Consider the following 15,731-nt stretch of genomic DNA (forward strand, 5'->3'; position numbering starts at 1 on the left):
CTGCCCTGCATCCAGCTTGCTTTCAGAACGGGTATTCAGTGCTACAGGATGTTTCGTTACTGATCATAGATCCCTACCTACAACCGCAGGATTCTGAATATGGGGGAGGCTTCCCTTATATAGGTGTTTTGCTGTCTGTACAGAGGTGACTTCACAACAGGAGTGGCTGAACCTGTGCTGCTGGCCAGATGAACCAGGTAAGGTGAGAGTAGAAATAAAAAATCCTTCTTAATAACAGTATAATCAGCTGAGCAGTGAGAAAAAATGCTACCTTGTGGTGGGTGTTTTATTTACAGTATAACTGGTCTTCTCATTAGGTGAGGATGGAGCTATACCCATGTGGGTATGCTATCATGCTTGTATAACAAAACAAACATGGCTGTGTAAAAACATTGCAGTCATTGTCAAAACATTGTTAAAACAAAAGATACAGCAACAATAACAATATTTTAGTCCACAATAAATACATTTCAAATAAAAATGTTAATAAATTTAAACCAAAAAAATTAATAAACTGTTACCTAAAGTCTATCAAAACTGTATTTTTCAGGTCATTAAAATACATTTTGTTTTATAAACAGTCTGTTATCTAAGACAGAGAAAACAGCAATATAAAATCTAAAGTAAGCAAGAAATATGTATGCTGTAAATCTGCCAAGAATATAGGCTGATATTTTAAAAGACATGCTTAGCAGTACATAAAAATTGAAAGCATCAAAATATTCATGTTAAAAAGTGTTTTATAAAATGTGCAGCTACTGCTAAAATCACTCAGAATTCTTATTTAATGATGTTTATTTCTTTGAAAATGTGTTTTTAATGTGGTTTCTATGGCAACTGGTTTAAATGTATGAAATATCTTTAATCAGGCACTTTTATGGTCTGCTGTGATTCTATGTTTTGTTTTCCCTTTACTTATTTTCATGTCTAAAGCTGAAACATTTAATGACCTGTAGTAATTCCCCATTATTTTCTCAATCTAATTTTACCAATTTAATTGTATTGATTTTGTTTTTTTTCTTTAACTTTTTTTTTCCTGACTTTAGACCTATGTTTATCCAAAGCATTTTTAAAATCACTTGGTAAAATCACTTTGCTTGGAAGCCTGTTCCAAGCAAAGAGCTGTGGAAAGTATGTGGACTTGAACCTGGGTCCTCTGCTGTGCCTGTTTACTCTTTTTGCTGAGCCACCTGGAATGCTGGACAGTTCCCCGGCTTGAACCTTGAACTCTTTGCTCCTCCCATGTACTTCCTGATTTACACAATGTCTCTGCACTTCCTGTTTGCCAGATTACTGTGCTTTCTCTGGCCAATATCTTGCTTTTGTCTCTCCTTCTGCCATCTGTATCTTCACTACAGTTAGTTACGGACCTTTGGCTTGTTCCTTGACTACATTTCTGCTTAATCCTAACTTGAAACCATTAGTTACTGACCTTTAGCTTGTTTACTGACTACACTTCTGCTTAATCCCTACCTGATATATCTGCTATTGGAACCCGGCTTGCTCACCTCCTGGTGGGGCAATCCTGAGGACTGCAACTTGGTACTAACATGCATCAAACCCATCTCCACCATCAAGAGCTCTGGGGCCCAGGAAGACGCATGGTATTGCGAAAGATATAGGGCGGTGTGTTGTGCTGACGCCATCACGCCACATGTGACCCCGGCACGCGGGTGTTTTGTTTTTTAGTTTGTCTAGCCGGCTTTTTACTATTTGTCTGTACTGTCATTTGCGGGCTATCTGCATGTTTTTTATTTAATAAATACGCTCTCGATTTTACTACACGATTAGCGTCCCCTATTTTCTAGTTTTTCCACTCGGGGCCTGGAGCCTGAGTGTGTTTCTTTTCAGAGCCAGAGAAGCTATTGTATTGGGTTCATCCGTATCCCTGTTTGACATCTCTATCCATCATTTTGAGTGAACCAGAGACCGGAGACATCAAACACCGGCAGCTTCCACAGCTCCCTACAGAAGGTAATCTGTCTGCTCATATGACCCTGCGCTGGAGGGGGTCCATCTTTTCTGGTAAGGGTCTTCACACACAGATTGACACTCTGATATTGTGATCCATCCATCCACCATCCATGCCCCAGGGAGTTTCCTAATATTTCACCATATTATCTCCCACCTTGGAACTCATCACACATCGTTTGCTACCCATTGTGGACATTATCATATGTTCGATCCATTGCACCTTGTGATTTGATGGAATTTTTTTTTCACGTTATGTTTCACAATCTATTATAGTGCATTTAAATATTTATGCATATGTATTATTTATGATTTTTCACATGCATTTTTCTTTAGTGCAACTTTATTTATTTGTATGGTTCTGCTAGACCCTAACAGTTGCATTTTAAGTATTCTTGATGAACCCAATACGGATGTGATTATAAGAGCCCCTTTTCAGGCACGCAAGTTGATACTGGTTCACTTAAAATCTGAGGACCCACCTACCTAAGGTAATGGATAAAAAGCATTTGGGACACCTTGAGGTTTGAGAAACATATTCATCTACATACAGGGTGCACGGGTACATTTGAAAATGTGTGGGTGAATTGGTTGAATGTTCCCAGGCTAGTGCCCATGGACCTAATCATTGATAGGTTTTTAAGGGATAATGCTAGGTGAATGGTGTCAAATATTGGTTTGTTTCCGGTATATTAATTACTATTGTTTTGGTAATGTTTTATGTACATACAGTATGGCTTGGACATGTAGCCATGTAATGACGCTGTATTGTCTTACTCTTTGTACTTGCATATCTTTGAGTATATCTGGAATGGCGTCTTTGTTGGGCCGTGTATTGTATTGTTGTGTATTGCTAAAAAAAAATAAGGAATCGTGACACATACTGGAAATAGATCAACTAAACTAAGAGATTGCTAGACTGGAGAAAGCATGACTGTCTTGAAAAAGGGCTAATGGAGGGGGAGAGTGCAGCTTCAGTTTGGGTGAAGGTGCACTGGTATGTAGGATGAAAAAGGAAAGAAGCTCCATATTAGGAAGATCTCCTAATGCACACAGCGTGTTTTGAGTACCCACCGCAGAAGCCTGTCAGATGTACCTTTCCCTACTAACATTTTACCTTTGTGAGTACCCCAATTCTACATGTGTATTAAAATCCACTAACTTCCTACACTCAGATTGACGCCTGTGCTTTTTCCTCATTTTACTCGGAAGAAATAAAGGATTTTATGTTTGCACAGTGGTGGATAAGCATTGAGGTGTGAATTTACACTCACTAAAATGTTTTTTTTTTTTTGTACGTATATAGACCTGATTCGTAAACAGTGGTGAATAATGTTTGTTTGTTACTTTGTATGCACAATTTAAAAAAAATATATATTATAAAAAATATATATTATTTACGTACAGTGGTTTATAGTATAATCAAGTGGTTTCTAGGGTGTATAAATTTCGCAATTGACACAAGATTAATGTAATATGCAAAGAGTTTGGTTAACCACTTCAGCCCAGAAGATTAGGCTGCTCAATGACCAGAGCACTACAATTTGGCACTGCGTTGCTTTAACTGGTAATTGCGCGGTCATACAAAGTTGTACCCAAACAAAATTTGTGTCCTTTTTTCCCAAAAAAGAGAGCTTTCTTTTGGTATATGATTGCCTCTGTTATTTTTATTTTTTGCGATATAAGCGAAAATTTTGAAAAAAATTATATTTTCTACTTTTTGTTAGAAAAAAAATCCAATAAACTCAATTTTATTTATACATTTAGGCCAAAATGTATTTAGCCACATGTCTTTGTTAAAAAAAAGTCAATAAGCGTATATTTATTGGTTTATGCAAAAGTTGTAGCGTCTACAAACTATGGTACATTTTCTGGAATTTACGCAGCTTTTAGTTTATGACTGCCTATCTCATTTGGTGCTAAAATGGCAGGGCAGTACAAACTCCCCCAAATGACCCATTTTGGAAAGTAGACAAAGGAAATTGCTGAGAGGCATGTTTAGCCCATTGAATATTTTATTTTTTGTCACGAGTGATTGAAAAATGACAAAAAAAAAAATTACACAAAGTTGTCACTAAATGATATATTGCTCAGACATGCCATGATCATATGTGAAATTACACCCCAAAATACAAATCACAGTTTTGAAGGCCGTAAAATGCCAAGATAGCACAACCCCCCCCCCCCACCCAAATGACCCAGTTTTGGAAAGTAGATACCCCAAGCTATTTGCTGAGAGGCATGTTGAGTCCATTGAATATTTTATATTTTGCCACAAGTTGCGGGAATATGACAAACTTTTTTTTTTCACAAAGTTGTCACTAAATGATATATTGCTTAAACATGTCACGGTTATATGTGAAATTACAGCCCAAAATACATTCTGCTGCTTCTCTTGAGTATGGGGATACCACATGTAACGAGCCCCTTGCTCGCTCGGTTCCACTCTCCCGACACTCCTCTGCAGCTATTGAATCAGATTGCAACGTCTGATGGTTCGGTCATCCAATGCTCCGGGATTAGAACTTCAGCTATGTGCCGTTCTAACCCAGTTGTGTAGCTGTATGTAAGTTCAACCAGGAATCTATCTTTATTGACAAAATACAGGCTTTTATACACTCAAAGTGGAGGTGCAGACCTCCTGCTCATATTACTCTAACAGTACAGCTGTAACCTAATTAACCTAATTAACATGAGCTAATTAACTAATCCCTTTAGACAGCCTAGATGACTCAGACATGACCGTTAGGCCAAACTGGCCGTCTTGTAGTTCAGAAAATCCAATCAACATTATCACAATCAACATAGACTCTTCTTCACACAATAGCAGAGTTAATTAACACAAATAACAATGGGGGTCTAATGACTCTTAGATCCCATAGTAGACTTATTTACAATACACATTTTAGCAGACAATAGACAGACAGGTGTTGGAATTTACATCAGCATTTCCTAACAGTATCTGTCCCAGCATTATGAATCAGCCACTATTCCAATATGGCAAATCCAGGGTCCCCAGACATACAGCTCACAAAGAACACCGTTCCCCCAAATGCAAGGGCCCCCGATCGATCGGCAAGAGGCTAGCATACAGTTCCCTCCAAAAGTCTCTTTCCCGGCTAGGTCTGTCACACCACATGTGTGAGACTTTTTGGGAGTCTAGCTGTGTACAGGACCCCGAAATCCAATCACCGCCTTCAGGCTTTCTAAGGGCGTAAAATGGTCATTTTATTTACTCATCACTACTATCACAGTTACAGAGGTCCTGAAATGTCCAGATAGCACAACCCCCCCAAATGACCCCATTTTGGAAAGTAGACACCTCAAGGTATTTGCTAAGAGGCATGGTGAGTAATTTGCAGCTCTCATTTGTTTTTGAAAATTAAGAAAGAAGAGAAAAATGTATTTTTTTTTAATTTTCAAAACTTTGTGACAAAAAGCGAGATCTGCAAAATACTCAACATGCCTTTCAGCAAATAGCTTGGAGTGTCTACTTTCCAAAATGGGGTAATTTGGGGGGGCTGGGTTGTGCTATCTGGGCATTTCATGGTCTTCGAAACTGTGATAGGCAGTGAGGAGTGAAATCAAAAATTTACGCCCATAGAAAGCCTGAAGGCGGTGATTGGTTTTTGGGGTCCTGTACTAGGGATGAGCTTCATGTTCGAGTTGAACCCATGTTTTACTCGAACATCATGTGTTCGGCCGTTCGCCGAATTATGAACGATATGGGCTGTTCGTGCCAAATTCGAGTGGCACGTCACGGCCCATAATTCACTGCGGTATTGCAGTGCATTGCTGGCTGATGATTGGCCAAGCATGCACTAAGACCCGCATGCTTGGCCAATCACAGCGTCGTCTGTACAGAGAGTCGTAATTGGCAAAAGCCAGGGTGGCTTTGGCCAATTATGGCTCAGGGGGTTTAGTACACACCCCACACTATATAAGGCCGCCTATACGGCGGCCCTGTCTAGTGTGTTGCGCCGTTGAGAGAAAGATAGATAGACAGAGAGACAGTGTCATTTGATTTTAGTTAGATAGAGTAGGAGAGTCAGTTAGCTGCACTTACAGTGTAATATATATATATATATATAATGTACTCAGTTTAGCTAGATCAGTTCCTGTTATTCTCTTCCTACTGACAGGCAGGCAGGCAGGCAGATGTTTTTACAGTATTTACAGCTACCTGAAGAAAATTGCTGGTGTTCTTCTGATCCTATTAGTCCTATTAGCTACAGTATTTACAGTTAGTGTAGTGCGTCCTCTGCACAGTGTGCACCTAAAGCTACCTGAAGAAAATTAGTGCTGTTCTTCTGATCCAATTAGTACAGTACCACAGGAAGCTGCAGTATTTACAAATTAGTGTAGTACGTCCTCTGCACAGAGTGCACCTAAAGCTACCTAAAGAAAATTAGTGGTGTTGTTCTGATCCTATTAGTACAGTACCGCAGGCAGCTGCAGTATTTACAAGTTAGTGTAGTGCATCCTCTGCACAATGTGCACCTAAAGCTACCTGAAGTAAATTGGTGGTGTTCTTATGATCCTATTAGTACAGTATCGCAGGCAGCTGCAGTATTTACAAATTAGTGTAGTGCGTCCTCTGCACAGTGTGCACCCAAAGCTACATGAATAAAATTGAACTGATCCTATATTAATACCACACACAGGCAGCTACAGTATTTACAGTTAGTGTACTGCGTCCTCTGCACAGTGTGCACCTTAAGCTACCTGAAGAAAATTGCTGTTGTTCTGCTCCTAATAATAACACAGGCAGGCAGCTACAGTATTTACAGTTTGTGTACTGTGTTCTCTGCACAGTGCGCACCTAAAGCTACCTGAATAAAATTGGTGGTGTTCTTCTGATCCTATATTAATACCACAGGCAGAAAGTTACAGTATTTACAGTTAGTGTAGTGCGTCCTCTGCACAGTGTGCACCTGAAAGCTACATGAAGAAAATTGCTGTTGTTCTGCTCCTATTAATACCACAGGCAGGCAGCTACAGTATTTACAGTCAATGTACTGTGTTCTCTGCACAGTGTGCACCTAAAGCTACCTGAAGACAATTAGTGGTGTTCTTCTGATCCTATATTAATACCACAGGCAGGCAGCTGCAGTATTTACAGTTAGTGTACTGCGTCCTCTGCACAGTGTGCACCTAAAGCTTAATGAAGAAAATTGCTGTTGTTCTGCTCCTATTAATACCACAGGCAAGCAGCTACAGTATTTACAGTTAGTGTACTGCGTCCTCTGCACAGTGTGCACCTGAAAGCTACATGAAGAAAATTGCTGTTGTTCTGCTCCTATTAATACCACAGGCAGGCAGCTACAGTATTTACAGTTAATGTACTGTGTTCTCTGCACAGTGTGCACCTAAAGCTACCTGAAGACAATTGGTGGTGTTCTTCTGATCCTATATTAATACCACAGGCAGGCAGCTGCAGTATTTACAGTTAGTGTACTGCGTCCTCTGCACAGTGTGCACCTAAAGCTTCCTGAAGAAAATTGCTGTTGTTCTGCTCCTATTAATACCACAGGCAGGCAGCTACAGTATTTACAGTTAGTGTACTACGTCCTCTGCACAGTGTGCACCTAAAGCTACCTGAAGAAAATTGCTATTGTTGTGCTCCTATTAATACCACAGGCAGCCAGCTACAGTATTTACAGTTAGTGTAGTGTGTCCTCTGCACAGTGTGCACCTTAAGCTAACTGAAGAAAATTGCTGTTGTTATGCTCCTATTATTATGACAGGCAGGCAGCTACAGTATTTACAGTTAGTGTACTGTGTCCTCTGCACAGTGTGCACCTAAAGCTACCTGAAGAAAATTGCTTTTGTTCTGCTCCTATTAATACCACAGGCAGACAGCTACAGTATTTACAGTTAGTGTACTGTGTCCTCTGCACAGTGTGCACCTAAAGCTACCTGAAGAAAATTAGTGGCGTTCTTCTGATCCTATTAATACCACAGGCAGACAGCTACAGTATTTACAGTTAGTGTAGTGTGTCCTCTGCACAGTGTGCACCTAAAGCTACCTGAAGACAATTGGTGGTGTTCTTCTGTTCCTATATTAATATCACAGGCAGGCAGCTACAGTATTTACAGTTAGTGTTCTGCGTCCTCTGCACAGTGTGCACCTAAAGCTACCTGAAGAAATTGCTGTTCTTCTGCTCCTATTAATACAGTATTTACAGTTTGTGTACTGTGTTCTCTGCACAGTGTGCACCTAAAACTACCTGAATAAAATTGGTGGTGTTCTTCTGATCCTATATTAAGACCACAGGCAGGCAGCTACAGTATTTACAGTTAGTGTACTGCGTCCTCTGCACAGTGTGCACCTAAAGCTACCTGAAGAAAATTGCTGTTGTTCTGCTCCTATTAATACCACAGGCAGGCAGCCACAGTATTTACAGTTAGTGTAGTGTGTCCTCTGCACAGTGTGCACCTAAAGCTACCTGAATTAAATTGGTGGTGTTCATCTGATCCTATATTAATACCACAGGCAAGCAGCTACAGTATTTACTGTTAGTGTACTGCGTCCTCTGCACAGCGTGCACCTGAAAGCTACCTGAAGAAAATTGGTGAGGTTCTTCTGATCCTATTAGTACAGTACCGCAGGCAGCTGCAGTATTTTCAAGTTAGTGTAGTGCATCCTCTGCACAGTGTGCACCTAAAGCTACATGAAGATAATTGTTGGTGTTCTTCTGATCCTATTAGTACCACAGGCAGGCAGCTGCAGTATTTACAGTTAGTGTACGGTGTCTTCTGCACAGTGTGCACCTAAAGCTACCTGAAGAAAATTGGTGGTGTTCTTCTGATGCTATTAGTACAGTACCGCAGGCAGCTGCAGTATTTACAAATTAGTATAGTGCGTCCTCTGCACAGTGTGCACCTAAATCTACCTGAAGAAAATTAGTGGTGTTCTTCTGATCCTATTAATACCACAGGCATGCAGCTACAGTATTTAGAGTTAGTACAGTGCGTCCTCTGCACACTGTGCACCTAAAGCTACCTGAATTAAATTGGTGGTGTTCTTCTGATCCTATATTAATACCACAGGCAGGCAGTTACAGTATTTACAGTTAGTGTACTGCGTCCTCTGCACAGTGTGCACCTAAAGCTATCTGAAGACAATTGCTTTTTTTCTGCTCCTATTAATACCACAGGCAGGCAGCTAAAGTATTTACAGTTAGTGTACTGTGTCCTCTGCACAGTATGCACCTAAAGCTACCTGAATAAAATTGGTGGTGTTCTTCTGATCCTATATTAATAGCACAGGCAGGCAACTACAGTATTTACAGTTAGTGTACTGCATCCTCTGCACAGTGTGCACCTAAAGCTACCTGAAGAAAATTGCTGTTGTTCTGCTCCTATTAATACAACAGGCAGGCAGCTACAGCATATACAGTTAGTGTACTGTGTCTTCTACGCAGTGTGACCCTAAAGCTACCTGAAGAAAATTGGTGAGGTTCTTCTGATCCTATTAGTACAGTACCGCAGGCAGCTGCAGTATTTTCAAGTTAGTGTAGTGCGTCCTCTGCACAGTGTGCACCTAAAGATACCTGAAAAAAATTGGTGGTGTTCTTCTGACCCTATTAGTATCGCAGGCAGCTGCAGTATTTACAAGTTAGTATAGGGCATACTCTGCACAGTGTGCACCTAAAGCTACATGAAGATAATTGGTGGTGTTCTTCTGATCCTATTAGTACAGTACCGCAGGCAGCTGCAGTTTTTACAAGTTAGTGTAGTGCATCCCTTTGCACAGTGTGCACCAAAAGCTACCTGAAGAAAATTGGTGGTGTTCTTCTGATCCTATTAGTACAGTACCGCTGCCAGCTGCAGTGTTTACAAATTAGTGTAGTGCGTCCTCTTCACAGTATGCACCTAAAGCTACCTGAAGAAAATTAGTGGTGTTCTTCTGATCCTATTAATACCACATGCAGGCAGCTACAGTATTTACAGTTAGTGTAGTGCGTCCTCTGCACAGTGTGCACCTAAAGCTACCTGAATTAAATTGGTGGTGTTATTCTGATCCTATATTAATATCACAGGCAGGCAGCTACAGTATTTACAGTTATATTGCATCCTCTGCACAGTGTGCACCTAAAGCTACCTGAAGAAAATTGCTGTTGTTCTGCTCCTATTAATACCACAGGCAGGCAGCTACAGTATTTACAGTTAGTTTACTGTGTCCTCTGCACAGTGTGCACCTAAAGCTACCTGAATAAAATCGGTGGTGTTCTTCTGATCCTATTAGTATCGCAGGCAGCTGTAGTATTTACAAGTTAGTGTAGTGCGTCCTCTGCACAGTGTGCACCTTAAGCTATCTGAAGAAAATTGGTGGTGTTCTACTGATCACATTAGTACAGTACCGCAGGCAGCTGCAGTATTTACGAAATAAGTGTAGTGTGTCCTCTGCACAGTGTGCACCTAAAGCTATCTGAAGAAAATTAGTGGTGTTCTTCTGATCCTATTAATACCACAGGCAGGCATCTACAGTATTTACAGTTAGTGTAGTGTGTCCTCTGCACAGTGTGCAGCTAAAGCTACCTGAATAAAATTGGTGGTGTTATTCTGATCCTATATTAATACCACAGGCAGGCAGCTACAGTATTTACAGTTAGTGTACTGCATCCTCTGCACAGTGAGCACCTAAAGCTACCTGAAGAAAATTGCTGTTGTTCTGCTCCTATTAATACCACAGGCAAGCAGCTACAGTATTTACAGTTAGTGTACTGTGTCCTCTGTACAGTGTGCACCTAAAGCTACCTGAAGAAAATTAGTGGTGTTCTTCTGATCCTATTAATACCACAGGCAGGCAGCTACAGTATTTACAGTTAGTGTACTGTGTGCTCTGCACAGTATGCACCTAAAGCTACCTGCAGAAAATTAGTGGTGTTCTTTTGATCCTATTAATACCACAGGTAGGAAGCTACAGTATTTACAGTTATTGTAGTGCGTCTTCTGCACAGTGTGCACCTAAAGCTACCTGAATTAAATTGGTGGTGTTCTTCTGATCCTATATTAATACCACAGGCAGGCAGCTACAGTATTTACAGTTAGTGTAGTGCGCCCTCTGCACAGTGTGCACCTAAAGCTACCTGAAGACAATTGCTGTTGTTCTGCTCCTATTAATACCACAGGCAGGCAGCTAAAGTATTTACAGTTAGTGTACTGTGTCCTCTGCACAGTATGCACCTAAAGCTACCTGAATAAATTTGGCGGTGTTCTTCTGATCCTATTAGTATCGCAGGCAGCTGCAGTATTTACAGTTAGTGTAGTGCGTCCTCTGCACAGTGTGCACCTAAAGCTACCTGAAGAAAATTGGTGGTGTTCTTCTGATCCTATTAGCACCGCAGGCAGCTGCAGTATTTACAGTTAGTGTAGTGCGTCCTCTGCACAGTGTGCACCTAAAGTTACCTGAAAACAATTGCTGTTGTTCTGATCCTATAAATACCACAGGCATGCACCTACAGTATTTACAGTTAGTGTACTGTATCCTCTGCACAGTGTGCACCTAAAGCTACCTGAAGAAAATTGCTGTTGTTCTGCTCCTATTAATACCACAGGCAGGCAGCTAAAGTATTTACAGTTAGTGTACTGTGTCCTCTGCACAGTGTGCACCTAAAGCTACCTGAATAAAATCGGTGGTGTTCTTCTGATCCTATTAGTATCGCAGGCAGCTGCAGTATTTACAAGTTAGTGTAGTGCGTCCTCTGCACAGTGTGCACCTAAAGCTATCTGAAGAAAATTGGTGGTGTTCTACTGATCACATTAGTACAGTACCGCAGGCAGCTGCAGTATTTACAAAATAAGTGTAGTTTGTCCTCTGCACAGTGTGCACCTAAAGCTATCTGAAGAAAATTAGTGGTGTTCTTCTGATCCTATTAATACCACAGGCAGGCAGCTACAGTATTTACAGTTAGTGTAGTGTGTCCTCTGCACAGTGTGCAGCTAAAGCTACCTATATAAAATTGGTGGTGTTATTCTGATCCTATATTAATACCATAGGCAGGCAGCTACAGTATTTACAGTTAGTGTACTGCATCCTCTGCACAATGTGCACCTAAAGCTACCTGAAGAAAATTGCTGTTGTTCTGCTCCTATTAATACCACAGGCAGGCAGCTACAGTATTTACAGTTAGTGTACTGTGTCCTCTGTACAGTGTGCACCTAAAGCTACCTGAAGAAAATTAGTGGTGTTCTTCTGATCCTATTAATACCACAGGCAGGCAGCTACAGTATTTACAGTTATGCCCCGTACACACGGTCGGATTTTTCGATGGACAATGTCCGATCGGAGCGTGTTGTCGGAAATTCCGACCGTGTGTGGGCTCCATCGGACATTTTCCATCGGATTTTCCGACATACAAAGTTGAACAGCAGGAGATAAAATTTTCCGATAACAAAATCCGATCGCGTCAATTCTGACCGTGTGTGGCCTGTTCCGACGCACAAAGTGCCACGCATGCTCAGAAGAAATTCCGACACGGGACAGCTCGTTCTGGTAAACTTAGTGTTCGCAATGGATACAGCACTTTCGTCACGCTGCAATGTTCAAAATGGTTTAATACTGCGCACTCTCTTCTTCTTTATAATGTGACAAGAATTAAGTCGTTTTGATGCTCATATTCACACACACTTCTCACAAACTTATTTCGTTACTATTTATCGGGATTCCCTCAATATATTTTGATTTCTCACATCTGACAACATAATTTTTTTTTTTTTTTGTTACATTAATGTAGAATCTTTTTTTGTGTTTCTCTTTTTTAATTTTTTTTTTTGGTGATTTTGATTTGTACTCCCGAAAATGTTTGTGTGTTTTTGGTGACAAGTTCCCACAACACCACTAATATGTTGTTCTATTTAATCTGTAGGAGATTGTTTGGTGTTGTTGTCCCTTGTTAATTTAACATTGTACTTTAGAAATGTACCTGAATCGTCACCAACAAAATGTCCTTTTTGGATGAAAACACACACAGGAGAGTAGAATTTACCTAAAAAATTTTATTAAGGGGTCACAACTATAAACAAAGAGGGAGGCAACGCTGGAGAAACTGCAGAAGTGGGTGAAGCCTTGGACCCCCAGGGCAGACATCAATTATTTAAAAGCAAAATTGGTGGCCTGAGGAGTCCTTATCTAAGGGAGGGCAGTCTGGTCCAGAAGTCCCAGAGATCCGGAAAGCAGCAGATGACATCTGTGTCCCCAGGCTGTGGTCATACGAGAGACTGCAGCTTTTGTCAGACCAGACTGAACCCAGGGTCATCACTCTTTGGTCTTCCTTCCACGCTTCCTTCCAGCCTTTGGCTGTGGTGGTGGAGTTGTGGCAGCAGGAGGAGGAGGAGGAGGAGGATCATCCATCTCAATGACATCCGTCTTGTGTGTCAGTTCCCCACTCTCCCCCTTACGTAGGACTTTATAAATCAGGTCCTCAGAGATCTTGCGTTGGCCCTCCTGCATGCCCAGCAATTTGGTGGCAGCCATGCAGGCAAAGGCCTCTTCAGGACTGGGGAAGGCTCTGAGGGACGCAGAAGCCTCCTGGATCAGCCTGTATGCTGAATCCTGCACAGGACTGGGAGTGGCCTTCCTGGCCCTTTTGTATGGAAGGCGGAGGGGAGGAACCTGAGACTCAGTCAGGCTGCGACTTGTCCCAGGCTTCTCTTGGCTGACACTTAGCCCCGCCTCCTCCTGGCTGCCACTAATCCCCGCCTCCTCCTGGCTGACACTAATAATCCCTGCCTTCTCCTGACTGCCACATTCCACAGCCTCCTCCTGGCTGAGGTCTTCCTGTGTATGAAAAAGGAACATAGTTTTAGTTTTTTTTACATCAATCACACACAATTTTCACCTCCAGACTGCTGCAAATTCAATGTTAACAAATATAACAGACTATCCTTCTGAGCCCAGCATTTTGCATTCTTGTCCCAATTTTTGGTGCCCACTACTGTCTATTGATATGTAAAACACTTTTTTTAATCAGCAATTAATGATCAATAATAACATCTAGTAAACATCATTTATTTATTGCCCAGAAATCTGTAGAAGAATGCTATACCTGACTCCAGCTGGGCTCCTCCACTTCTTCCTGGCTGGAAGGCCCAGGTTGGACATCGGAAGCCTCAGCTGGGATGGAAGGAAGAGTGGAAGGAAGAGTAGAGAGGGATTCCCTGACTTCAGTGTGGTCTGACAGAAATCGCAGTCTCTCGTAGTACCACAGCCTGGGGACATAAACGTCATCTGCTGCAGCTCCGGATCTCTGGGAATCCGTGACCTTCTTGCGCTCCCTAAGATACGTGCTCCTCAGGCCACCAATTTTGGCTTTTAAATAAGGGATGGTTGCTGTGGGGACCACCGGCATCACCAACTCCAGCAGTTTCTCCAGCGCTGCCTGCCTCTTCTGTTTGTGATTATAGTGGGGGTGTCTCACCTGCCACAGACAGGGCAGCTCCCTGTACTTGTCTATGAACAGGGGCAGGAAATTGTGGTCGTTGAACCCATCCATTTTCTCTGCAAGACACAACACAAGACAAACCCTAATGTCAGGCCAAACTCCCCTAATCTTGTTACAATATAGGCTTCCATTTCGAAGCAGTATAGGCCCAAGTTTAGATCCTACCTTCCGATGCTCCTTCCTCCGCTCACAGATCGTACGTAAGACGCGCGCGTTACGATTTATACACACTGCGCATGTGTATAACTCCGCCCGCCCCTGACGTTCTTTCTATTCTATTCCCCACCCCTTTTCGTTCGGCGCAGTGGAGGAAGAGCACATGGCGGAGAGACAGCAGGATCCTGATAATTGGAGCAACGAGGAGGAGGAGGAGGAAAGGCCAGAGCTTGAAACGTCCCAATCTAGAAGGAGATTAAAGGACTCAAATATGTCCTTTGGGGAGATGTTGGAAATGGTGGACATCCTGAAGAAGGCCGACTATGATGGAAAGTATGGGCCTTACCCCAACCACAATGTCCGAAAGGCCAAGATCATGGCGAAAGTGGTCAGAAGTCTGCACCGGAAATTCAGGGTACGACGATCGAAAGATCAGCTCAGGAAGCGGTGGTCGGACCTGAAATTACGAGAACATGAGCAGTACAGAAAGATCCAGGGAGTGTGGCAAAAAAGTAAGTAGTTGTCCTGTGTTCCTATTGTTCTTGTGTTTATTACGTTCGTTCTGCTCCATGTGCTTTTAGGAACTGTTGTACAGTTTAAAATGGCAACTTTCATGTTCATGGGCACATTATTCGTTCGGATCACACATTTTTATTTCGGACTATAAAATACCATTGTTTAGGCCATATGCATTTGGCCACCATTTTGAGGCCCTATACTTGTCTTCAAAGAATTGGGTTGTGTAGATGGCTTGGTTACTAGAATGAAATGCAAACTAGATTCTGTGTAAGGAGAGGACACTCAGCAGCTGTTTTCACATCTGGACACTGGAGCACTAGTGTGGGACCCCAGAACACCCTTTTTATTAGGGGGGCCACACAGGTGCTCCAGTGTATACTATGGGGGGGCTACATCTGTGAAGCTTGTACCAAACAGGTAAAGTATTGCAGCTTGACAAAGGACACTAAAAAAGCTACATCTTGGAACTCTGCTAAAATAGATCATTGTACCCCACTTCCAAGCAATGTTTCAACTTTCTAGTTCTGCCATCAAATATCTGTGTGCTAATTATACCATTTTTGTTTTACATAGGGGATAAAAGACTCGGAGGACACCCCTCATCTGAGGAGACCAGAGACCCCCCTACTCTGGAAG

This window comes from Aquarana catesbeiana, linkage group LG05 (assembly GCF_042186555.1).
Source record: "Aquarana catesbeiana isolate 2022-GZ linkage group LG05, ASM4218655v1, whole genome shotgun sequence".
Lineage (NCBI taxonomy): Eukaryota > Metazoa > Chordata > Amphibia > Anura > Ranidae > Aquarana > Aquarana catesbeiana.